This window comes from Callithrix jacchus, chromosome 7, assembly GCF_049354715.1.
Source record: "Callithrix jacchus isolate 240 chromosome 7, calJac240_pri, whole genome shotgun sequence".
Classification (NCBI taxonomy): Eukaryota; Metazoa; Chordata; class Mammalia; order Primates; family Cebidae; genus Callithrix; species Callithrix jacchus.
This window is the reverse complement of record NC_133508.1, coordinates 101,695,795-101,708,100: the sequence shown is the minus strand read 5'-3', so window position 1 is coordinate 101,708,100 and position 12,306 is coordinate 101,695,795. Positions and strand designations below refer to the sequence as shown.

Genomic DNA, 12,306 nt, shown 5'->3' with positions numbered 1-12,306 from the left:
TGGTACAATTACTCATTTCACAGAAGAGGAAATCAAGCATCCGTGAGGTATGTGGTTCAGTGACCAACCAGAAACAGGACTGAATACTTCTAACTCTCAGCCTCCCACTATTAAATTTTTTACTATGCTAATTCCTCTTGTAATTTTCAAAATCTGGCTGCATTGCATACCAATCTAAAACTAAATGATATTTATTTACCCGTCCATGCCAGTTGGAACGGAAAGGGAAAATTTATTATCCCAACTACTGAACAAGGACAAAACCAGAACATCAAATTATTCTCCCCACCAAGTAAATATTTAATTTGGCTTGAGTTCCTGGAAGGGAGCATGGTGGTAGTGGAAAGAGCATGGGTTCTGGAAGCAAGGAAGTTGGACTCTGGCTGCCGGCTCCACATTTACTCTAGAGTTGAAGGCATGTTGTTTAAATGCCCAGAGACTCCATTTTCCTATCTCCAAAAATGAGTATAATAAATCTCTGTTTGGGGAGTGACTACTAAGGAAGGAATACAATGTTTCTTTTAGGAATGATGAAAAATGTTTTAAATTAGATCATGTGATCATTGCATAACTAGAAACTTACTGAAAACAACTGAATTGTATACTTTAAATGTTAGGCTTTATGAAAGGTAAACTATCTCAATAGTATCAACCTTACGGTCATAGTTTTGAGGGCTTAGTTATTACCTATGTGAGGAATATGATGGGGAGCACATCATAGGTGCTCAATAACAGTTATATAAATTGGATTTCTGTCACGAAGGTAGTGGTCATCAAACTTAAGGGTACAGAACACATCTTGGATTGCTTGTTATAAAAGGCAGCTTCCTTGGCCCTCCACCTCCACAGATGAGTCCAGAGGCCGGGAGGAAGCCAGGGGAGGTCAGCATGTGTAAGAATCATGGAGGTGGCTCTGAGGGAAGTGGCCTAGTAAACACTAATTTGAAAGGCACATACTAAGGGACCTTTCAAACGGAGGCATTTTTACTGTCAATTTCTTGAAATGTCAGTAATGGTCTCCCTTTGTTGAATTTCTGTATAAATCCAATTCCCAGGGCTGGGTGCAGTGGCTCACACCTGTTATCCTAGCACTTTGGGAGGCCGAGGCAGGTGGATCACGAGGTCAGGAGTTCAAGACCAGCCTGGACAACATGGCGAAACTCTGTCTCTACTAAAAATACAAAATCAGCTGGGCATGTGGCGCATGCATGTAATCCCAGCTGTTTGAAAGGCTGAGGCAGGAGAATCACTTGAACCCGGTAGGTGGAGGTTATAGTGAGCTGAGATCACACCACTGCACTCCAGCCTGGGCAACAAGAGTGAAACTCCATCTCCAAAAAAAAAAAATCATTCAAATTCTCATCAAATACACTTAAAAGTAAGTTCTGGCTGAAAGAAGTTTCTTAACAAAAACGTAGGGAAGGAGAGAGGGAGAGAGAAGAAAGAAGTATCTACTATTGCTAACCCATTTAGAGGGGGCAAAAGGGACATATTCCCAATCTTTAGGTACTAACAAGCACTTTCTACTTGTGTCCAGCAGTTCAAAATTAGAGATGAAATAAGCTTTAGGGGGTGTCCTGAGAGGGCAGGAGAAAGAGAAGGAAAGGGCACTTTGATTTGTAATGTCTCTGCCTTAACCAACCTGAAAAGTATCTACTGCTATCCCTGTTTCACAACGAGGAAACTTAAGGCTTGGCAGAACGCATGACAAAGCAACTTCCACTGAAGCCCCATATCCAATATGCAGCAGAGTGAAACTGCAATCTCACAACTCCAGGCTTCCCAAGGGCAAGCTGCAACCTCTGCCTCCTGGGTTGGAGCAATTCTCCTGCCTCAGCCTCCCGAGTAGCTGGGATTACAGATGTGCACCACCATGCCCTGCTAATTTTTGTATTTTTAGTAGAGACGGGATTTCGCTATGTTAGCCAGGCTGGTCTTGAACTTCTGACCTCAGGTGATCCACTCACCTTGGCCTTTCAAAGAGCTGAGATTACAGGGGTGAGCCACTGTGCCCAGCCATCTTTTTCTTTCTATTGTGTTATTTTATCTCTGACTGTGTGTAAAATCTCATCAGGAGAGAAGACCAAAAGTATAGATTTGGGGCTCTTGATGAATATGAATATGAATATGAAGGCCAGGTAAACAAACAAAGAGCCCTCCTGTTATCTCCCCCACTCTGCACATCAGGCCTTAATAATATTCCCTGTTGAATGCTGAGCCTGAGGCTGCTGGTGACTTTATGTGATATTTAATGGAATGCCCCTTCCTCATGCTTGCCACTACATATCCTGCAGTATCTGCTTGCACCTGCTCTTCTCCCTTGCCCTCTGAGCAATTCAAGGACAGGACTGTCTTAGTGCTGCATCCCCCAGAGCCTATCTTGGGGCTGGCCCATAGTCTGTGCTCAGCAACAGGAAACAGAGTTGGGCCATGATTGGCAAGTGAGCATTTCTAGAACATTCAGCTAAAGAAAGCTGAAGCTAGGACAATGGAAGTTCATCACCTACTTCAGCTCCTGGAAGGACCGAGATCTAGATCCCAGATTCCAGCCCCCTACATCCTGTGCACCCTTTGAGCTTCTCCCCAGTCCTTGGCCCTTCTTTTCTTTCCCCATCCCCCTGCTGCAGGACCTTGGCACTCCCCATTTCTCTTTCTGAAACACATCTCCTTGGGATGGACTTGCTCCCAGCCTACATCCAGGCCTCTGCTCCAATGCCCCATTTTATGTAAAATAGCAACTCCAGTAGTTCATCCCATCCAAAACACCCTACTTGACTGCAGTCTCCACATGCTGGTATGCATGCTGCCTGAGCACAAGGGCTTTTTGTTGTTGTTCCCATAGTCCCCTACACCAGCCTGTAGTAGGATTCAATTAATTAATTCACAAGAAGGGCCCAAGTTGTACACCTCCTATGAATGAACCATAACCCACTGTAAATTCATAACAGAGACCACTCCAAGAGGCTTTGCCTCTAATTTCCATAATAAGTTTTATCCTTAAGACTCCCTTAATTTTCACCTCCTTGTAAAGTATTTTCTGATCTTTATGCATTGGGGCCTCACACTATTCTAATACTTTACAAAATGCATTGCAATTGTTTGTTTACATATCTAGTCCTCCCCACCATTATCCCTATCCTTTAAGTTTCTAGAACACAGGAACTCATTCTTACTACCTTTCAACTCCCAGTACACAGTGGCTTGCCATATTTTAATATACTGCATAGTGCTACCTTCTAATATGTCCTGCAGAAGCTTCCAGTATTAAGGTAACAGTATGAGTCTGGCATTAAACCGTAACACAGATTTTCCCACCACAAAGTACAGTACCACCAACCAAACCCATCAGTGAATAAACACACCCAACCTGTGTTAGTGTAACAAATGCTTCTCTATGAGCAACAGAGACAACAGGTGGTAACATGCAAGTTAATAAGTTGAGAATCACTCTGAACACATGTTTGTAGACATTGGTTCTGTCAGAGTTCATGGTCCTGTGACCTTGTTTACTTTCCCAAAATAAGTTCTTAAAGATGGTCTTCTCTGTCATTGTTCTGGACCTTCTCCCCCCACCCCTGCTTACCCCCTCCACACATACATTCATCGTAAGTCATTAACTAATGAAAAGCAAAGGTACGGTAGAAGAGTTATTTGTCCTTATATTAAACTCTTAAATTAGAAATTTGCCAGGATTCCTCCCTTTTCAATCTCTTCAACCCTAATTAATAATCGAGGAACCTGGAAGAAGCCACAAACACTATGCAAATACAGGCAGGTGAAATCAGTTTGCTTAATGTCAGCACAGGAGAGGAGGACTGCATCCAACCACAATGAACTGGATTCTCTGAAACTGTCTGACTTACAGACCTCTAGAATGTTTCCTATAAAGGGGGTTTTGGGCAGGCAGGAAATAAGAATGCTTTTCATTCTATCCACAATGCATTAATTTCAAGTTTAAGGAATGAAGCAAGCAGAGAAGCATTCCATGTAATTAACAGACTTGTGCTGTATTATAGAACTGGCTGAATCTGATATAAAGTTCATTGCCAATAAGGTTTGCCTTGGATTTTTAAAAACAGATTCCTAGACAGATTGAGGCTTAGGAAATAAATACTTGTTTTAATTCATTCTTCCTTCCAAAATGGACAATGAAATGTTGATACACATCTGAGCTCATTCCTTTTAATTAACCATTCCAGGGAAGAGTCAGCTCATTAATAATGGCCAAAAAACAAAAACAAAACAAAACAACTCTTCACCATGACCAGGTAAATAAGGCTAAAGGTATGTTTCACTTTATATCTTTACTATTTTTGAACTTGATCCTCCAACTTTTTTTTTCGCAGATGTATACACAAAGATTTCTAAGACATTATCAATGGCCTTAGGTCCTTCTCAACTATTATTTCTTAAAGCTATGTTCTCACTGACTATTTAAGAAGTTGCTATTCTTAAGTCTCTAGGAAGGAATGATGGGAATAAGGTGATAGAAGCAACCTCTACTGTTGGTTAGGATTTGCAAAAGTTAAATGGCCCCGGGTAGTGCTAAACTGTTCAAGCACCAGGAATCAGCACTGAAGCAGGCACCCAGTGTTCTTCCCATTAAGCTATGGAGCAAAATCCTAAACATAATTTTCTGATTTCAAGGCAGGGTTCTGTGTTAACAAATCCTGACCATGAAGGACGCCTTGCTCTTTTATTGCAAGGCACTGTGCTACTTCAGTAGACACCAAATGAGCCTCACTATAGAATCATCAGTGTTACCTATGACGGCATCTTTTGTTTTGTTCTAGTCAGTAAATCTTTACCAACTGTAAACAACTCTTAAGGATGAAAAAGTAGAGTTAGCCAAAATCACAGAAGACCCTAGAGGCAAGACTTAAAATTTGGAAATAAATAAGGACCCTCTAAAGTAACATTATAGAGCAGGGGAATGAATTGATCTGATACGGCCTGTAGAACAGTTCTTGGCAGGAAAACCTATTCGAAAATGAAAACATAACATAGGTTAGAATATGAATACTAAGACCAAAGGCTGTCGTGGATTCAAATCCCAGCTCTGTTGATTACTAGCTGAGTGGCCAAGGGCACATTACCTAAGCCCTAAGTTCCTTCCCTCCCACTTCATAGGACTGTTGTGTCACCTAAAGATAATTCATTTATCACAGTAACACAGTAGCCATCATATGTTAAGTGTTCAATAAGTAACAACTTTTATCGTTGCTATTGTAATAAACCAAACCAAAACTGGAAAACTAGAATAAGGTGATGGTTCTAGTACCAAAAGAAGGAAAATGGATACAAGAGGCATTTTTGAGCTCTCAGTTGTGAACTGGTTGTGGAGTATTGAGAATAAAAATGCCAGAAAGGTTGAAAGCTGGGTAATTACAGGACCAGTAATGATAGGTTCCATTTTGAGTGTGTTGGTTTTTACCTAGTCAAAATGAAAGAAACAAGATAGAGAAATAATTTTCTACGGTTATTGCAAAGGGAGAAAAAAAAGTATTGTTACTGAAGGTTATCCCATCTTTTTCAAACAGGGTACAGACATCAAGCCACTTCTCTTAGAAAAGGAATTTCAAGAAAAATTCATGGAATTTAATTAAAAACATTTTTTGAAATATGTAACTTACACTTTTCTATAAAAACAAGCATCAGACTATATACTGATGAATTCAAATCCCATTTCTCCAACTCATAACAGATACTTAAAACAGTATGCAACTAGAAGATAACCCAATGAAAGATAGGAGAGAATAATAAGAAAATATAGGTATAAATTTTTAAAATGTCAGATGTCAGCATTGTAAAACAAATTCAAAAGTCTTGCATTTAATTCCAATGCCATTAAATTGGGGGAATACGTCAGTCATTAGGAAATTTTTAAACAGAAAAAAAATGTGATTACAAATAACAACATCAACAAAGTTATTCTTAATATTAATGCTAATGCTTCTTTTCAGAGATCCCACCCCCCAAAAAAATGTTTATAATACTCTAAATCTCATAAGCCTATAAAAGTAAGCCACTACTTATAGCAAAGTAACAAACCTAGGAAAACTTCTTTCCAACAAAAGCACTTTCTCTGGTCATTTGATTTTTCTCTTAACATTAAACAAAAAATAAAAAGAGTGTAGAGTGATTAACCTCCAAAGACAAAACTAATAATTTATTCAAAGTAAATCTCTGCTGTGATATTATTCAGAAGGATCCTATTTATATTAATTTTGTTATTTAGGATGTCCCCACGCTGATCAAATATATAATGTCATCTTCATTAAAAATAAGAATCCCTAGGCAGACACTCACACTTGAAATGGGGTTGGGGGGATCTCAATTTTTTATGCCACTGCAAGGTTTTCTAAAACTCATTCATATTTAATTTTTAAGGATGCTTTGCAGCACATTAAATATTTAACAGTCAGAGGGTTTTCAAACCAGAATGCTAAATGTCAACCTATTCCTCCAAAATACTTCTTATTTCGTTTGCAGTAAATTAGCTGGACCTCCTTTCAGAAACAGTAAAGAAAAAGGTCTTCGAACTTAACTCTTATGAGGATGTTGAGATAATAATATCCATCTCCATAATTAGACCATGTAAGAGATCTGATTCTAAATACCAGGCTTATTAAGAATCGTAGAATTCTCAAGTAGTGCTGTTCACATAAATGGAGACAATCTTTCAGAAACTCATCCCCCTCTCCTTTCCAGAATTCATTCTGCATCGTGCAACATGCATTAACATGAAGAATATATGTGAGCAGTCAACATTAGCAGGAGCAGAAACAGTGAGATTCCACAAGCACTGGGCCAGTTAGCAATACAAAATGACAACTGGGAAATACAGCTCACGGTTGGACCCTAATTAAGAAGGGGACTTAGAAAACTCATTTGGATTTTTGTACAAAGCAAGTACTCTGAGATCACAGTACTGGCCATCAGATCAACTTCAGTACTTGCTGACACCCACTACAAAAAATAAATATAATCTTTCTATAGATTTGTATACTGAGTGCAATATTATATATGTTAGTAACATCTGCTTTACTTTTAAACAGAGAGAAAGGAAATTGGTTTTAAACTATAGTCATCAGGAAAACAGATGAAGTTATAAACAAAAGGAAGAATATAAAATCTTTGAGAATTTGTGAAACACTGGCCTGCCTCAGGTCAAAATTCACCTCCTCCAGACCCTAAAAATGCAGCAAATGCCATCACACAAAATGATTCACAACAAGACCACATGAGAGCGTGTCCACACTATTACCACACAAAACACATATCACAAGACTCCCCGAAGAAAGGCCTACCTGTCTCACCTAAAGTTGGGAGGATGAAATACAGATGTGCTGTGAGAGATCACATCAAAAAGAATATAGTGGCTTCACAATGTTTCGGGACTGAAATGTACACAGCACTCTTTAGAAATGCCAGCAAGAAGTCACATGGGCCACGCCGAATGATTTGGGGTGTCCCTGATGGATCCCAGCTTCAAGGCAAGCAGCACCCCATTTCTTGAAAGCAAGGGGATCTGCATCTGTCCCTGTGCCACTCCACAGTCCTGCACTTGCACTCATCCACTTTATGCCATCATAAGAATCAAGTTAGTTATTTTCCTGGCCAATTTTACCAAAGATGCCCTTAAAAAGCAATGCTGTCTTTAACTTCCTATGTTGTTCTTTCTTTCTATCCAAGAGAAGAAATCAGGTAGGATCTACTGACTCCGAACTACTTGCTACAGAGCAAATGAATAATAAGCATCTGGAACTATTCCACCAAGGAAATCTTTCATGACCTCTGGCTAGACCGCTCACATGGTTTTCCTTTCCCTGGAGGAATAAATGGTTTTCCCGAAAGAATTGCAGTAATAAATTGAGGCCTATATTCTACCACCCAGCAACAAAAACCCAAACCAGAGGTGGGCAGGGTAGAGGAAAGAAGGACAGGAAGATGGAAGAAAGGACCCCAGCAAGAGCTGGGACTCTCATACAGCAGGGTGCCAGATGCCTAGAAGGAAAAGAATAGGTTTCTGACTTACAGGGAAAATAAATAAATAAATCTGCAGAGCTTTCTGCATTAGCAGGAATGGGAAATTGTTTCACTTCATCAATTTTGAAATTTTAACTTAATTGCTTCTTTCCCTGACGTGCTCTCCTCACCCCTCTCTCCCCAAGTCTTTTTAAACTTGAAAGTCTAAAAGAAACCTTGTTACAGAGCAATCAGCCCTCTCAGGACTTTTCAGATTCCAAAACAAGTCATAGCAAGCTGGAACCTCTTCTTCTGGGAATAACGTTGTTACTCTTATTAACTATTTTTGTTTTTCTCTTTCTCAAAAGGCTTTTTGAAAAAAAAGGCACTTGCAGTCCTAGTGGCCCCACAGATTTGGGTAGACATGAATAATTTTTTAGACAGTTTTTACTATTAAAAGATGAATAAAAAGAACGGGCCACAGAGAAGAGAAACCATTTATAACTTAGAATCTTGCTTGCACCTTAACTGTAGCTCAGGAATCCACACCTCATAGAAAACCTTGAAAGAAGACAGTTCATATGGTCATATTTGATGGTGAGCACCATTACAATTATGCCTACTTTACCAAGCAGCACACAGGTTCTGAGGGGCTGTGGCTTGTCCAAAACGGGTTGAGCTAAAACTCACCATCATCTGACCCTAAATCCCAGGAAGTTGACACCGTTCATAAATCAAAGAAAGCAATTCTGGCATAGATTTTTATTTGGCCCTAATAGTAGCACTTAATAGAGATTCATTTTTTTCCAGATCCTGGATCATCTGTTCATTTAAAAGCAATAATAATTTTTAAAGCAAGCACACACCCAGAACAAAAACAGAAAAACTGCTGCTTACATTCCTAAGAATTTCATAACCACATGAAAATTGTGTAGGCAGTATGTTCATCCTCACCTACAGTTTTCTGGGAGAGCAATAAAGTTAGCCGTCATCAGTGCCTAGAAGGGCTCTCTTTCCTCCATTCTCCCCTCTACATAGAGGTTTCACCACATAGCTTCACAGGCAGGCTGAAAAATGCAATGTTGCCATTACCTAAAGAAAATGTTGCCATTACCTAAAGTGTTCATAGAGAAATCTAACTAGTTAAGGCCATTGCACATGTGGAATCAATTAGGTGGAGATGACCTTTATTTTTAGGAGAATACTAAAATGCCACCCAGTCACCTTAAGGTCTGACCTACATCAAAAACTGAACATCAGCAATAATTCTAAAGATTTATACCCTGCAAGTTACTGTATTTGATTACCAGTCATAACACAGTGTGGTAGGAAAGAAGCCAGGATAAGAAGTGTGCTGCCTTGAAAATCAGCACATCAAAACTGGATAAGATTTTTCAGAGCATCAAATATGAACCGCTCATCTTACCAGGGAAGAAAAGAATGTCTGATAGGTTAGTTATCAAATCTTGGATAAATATCAAGTTGACATTCTTTGACTATGTATTAATCTTTGAGAAATTCTTTTGCAATTTCTGTCATTTTAAACCCTTGGAGGATCACATTTTTATTCCCTGTCTCTGATCTTGAGTACCAAATTCTCCATGCCATTCTTAGCAAGATACCTAATACCAAACATTTCTTATCGAGATTTCTAGGAGCTTCAGAAGAATTCTAATATAAAGCAGAATATAAACAATATTATAATATATATTAGAAGCAAAGAGAAATGAGTGGAAAAATATTCAGAGAGACAGTATTATAGAAAGTACTATTTTGGGATATGGAGGTATAGAGAAATAGTTAAGGCTCTTCAGACACACCAAGTTCAAATCCTGGCTCTCTACTCACTAGCAATGCACCATGGGCAAGTGACTTGGCCACTCTTGGTTTCCTCATCTGAAAAATGGAACTGAGTCTCTCATCCATGGGAGTGCTAAATTAAGGGAGGAAAAATAGCAATACATAGAAAGCAGTAAGGAAAGGGCCAGGAATATAATGAGCACAACAAAGCTATCATCATCATCATCGTCACCGTCATCTTCATCGTCATCATCTTCATCATCTTCATCATTATCATCATGTCACTTTGCTTCCAGAGTTATTTTTGTAACTTAAAACATGTCAAGGATACATTTGCTTTTTCTAATTCTGCCACTCAATTATTCTTGCAATCAAAAAGTCATCTCTGGAGCCATTGTTTTCAGGAACTTCTCTTTAGATTTTGGCAATGAACTACTTTTTTCATTACCCTCACAAATTTAGTGAGGTAGATAGGCAAATATGGTATATATGGAAGTACTTTTTATACAGTTAAGTGCCAGATATTACATTATTCCTATACCCCTGGCTAGGAAAACTGAGGCATGGAACAGGCCACTAATGAGGGTAATGGCACACCCTCAAGAATTAAAAACCCAGTAAACGGTGCTATTTGATCCTGAACTGTGTTTCACAAAAGCTGACATGGAGCCATCACACTACAATGAACTCATTTCTGGGAAAAGATAAAAAATCTTCCTATATACAAATTATTCACACAGTAATCAATATTCATTCACATACTTGCTTGTCATTATTTAAAATATTAAAATCCAGAGGTGCTCAAAGCTGCTCCTCCTTTAATCTAAAGCAGCACAAATAGTTTCATTGAAAGCACATAAAAACAAAAACAGAAGAGTCAGCAAAACCTTTACAAGCCTTTTCAGAGCCTGGCACCATTTACATCACAAAGTTTAACCATTATGAGAAGTTGGAATGCTCATGTTTCATTATATACTAGCAGAACCAAGAATAAAGCATAGAATAATTTCCAGATGGTGTCTTTTTTTTTTGGTACAGATTTTTCAATTTAACATTGTTCTGAAAGCTTTAGTCATCTGAATACAGAGCTGTAACAATTCTATGCAAGAATCTTGTTCTTGGATAAATAAAAACTCATATACTCCATTTACCGAGGTCCATAGCCATAGAAAAAGGAAGCAGGAAAGAATAAAGCATGTAAAAGTCTCTTCTACAAACAGCACAATCAATCGTTGGAAAAGAATACTGTTTGTTTGACCCCAAGTGAGCAGATTCTCCACAGAATCTATTCCTGACTGTTGCTAGTTATCAAATTTATACATATTTAAATTTAATTTTTTTCTTTTTGTTCTCTAACATAGATCATAGGAAACAAATAAATTTACATTTTACAGATAAATTTACATTTTAAAGAGTACAAAGATTTATAGAATCATAGGTTTAAAAAGCTTCAGGAAAACAGACTTACATAACCCTGCAACCAAGGGCACTGCCAATTAACATCAATAACACATGAAGCCAAAACGGCACTGTGAGCCACAGGTTTATTCTATTAGGACTCTAGCAAGCCTCAGATGGGTCCAGCCTCTTAGAAGTGTTTGTTCCAGGAACTGTTTGTTCATAGGTCTGTCAAAGCGCTCCTCCAGACCTCGGTAGCACAAGCATCCAAACTGAGAAAGACCCCCTTTTATATAAAGCAAAACCGGCTCCAAATGGAGATGCCACTCAAATGCCTCAATGCTATATTAAAAATAATCCCCTAGAAAACTTTTTTTTTAATTATGGAAAACCTATAAAAGAAGACAAAACAGTATAATAAACCTCCACATACCCATTACCTAGTTTCAGTCATTTCCAACTCATAGTCTTGTCCATCCATATGCCCACTTTCCCCAACCTAGATTACTTCTGAATAAAATGAAAGATAGCATATTTTGTCATCCACAACTAGTCTTCATAAAACTCTAAAAGATAAGGACTCTTATTAAAATAAAAGTAATAATACCATTAACACACTAATAGCAATTCCAGAATATCATCAAATATCCAGCCAGGTTCAAATTCTGCTCTACTGGGGAAGATGGAGGCAGCAGTAAACAGAAGGGAAGGCCATCATGGCTCCTTATGCTTTTGTTTTAAAACTGTGCCAGCACTTATGACACAGTATGGTCTAGTTCCCTGGACTCAAATCATTCCAAACTTTACTGAGGATCCTTTCTTTCTCTTGCAGCCCAGATGCAATATTCTTTCACATGGAAGGGATACCACACAAGGAAAAAATACAGGAAGCCATTTCTCTCACTAGGATTTTCAAAATTAGGATTCTCCTAACTTCATAATTAGGAGGAAACTATTAAATGAATCCAAATCTACTGAATTTGGCCTATGCCTCAAGGACATTTTCTTAAGTTTCTTTTGAAAAAAAATTCAGACTTACAAGTTGCAAAATTAATAAAGTGAGTTCCCCTGTATCCTTCAACCACCTTCCCCCAATGATAACATCTTATGTAACAGAAATTTAAGAACTTGCTCCAGCCA

At 38.4% G+C, this 12,306-nt stretch overlaps 1 protein-coding gene across 5 annotated transcripts in view; it reads right to left on the bottom strand.

The window, feature by feature from the left end:
• CACHD1 (cache domain containing 1) overlaps positions 1-12,306 on the bottom strand; it is a 223,561-nt gene that overhangs the window by 156,825 nt on the left and 54,430 nt on the right. The window lies entirely within an intron of this gene.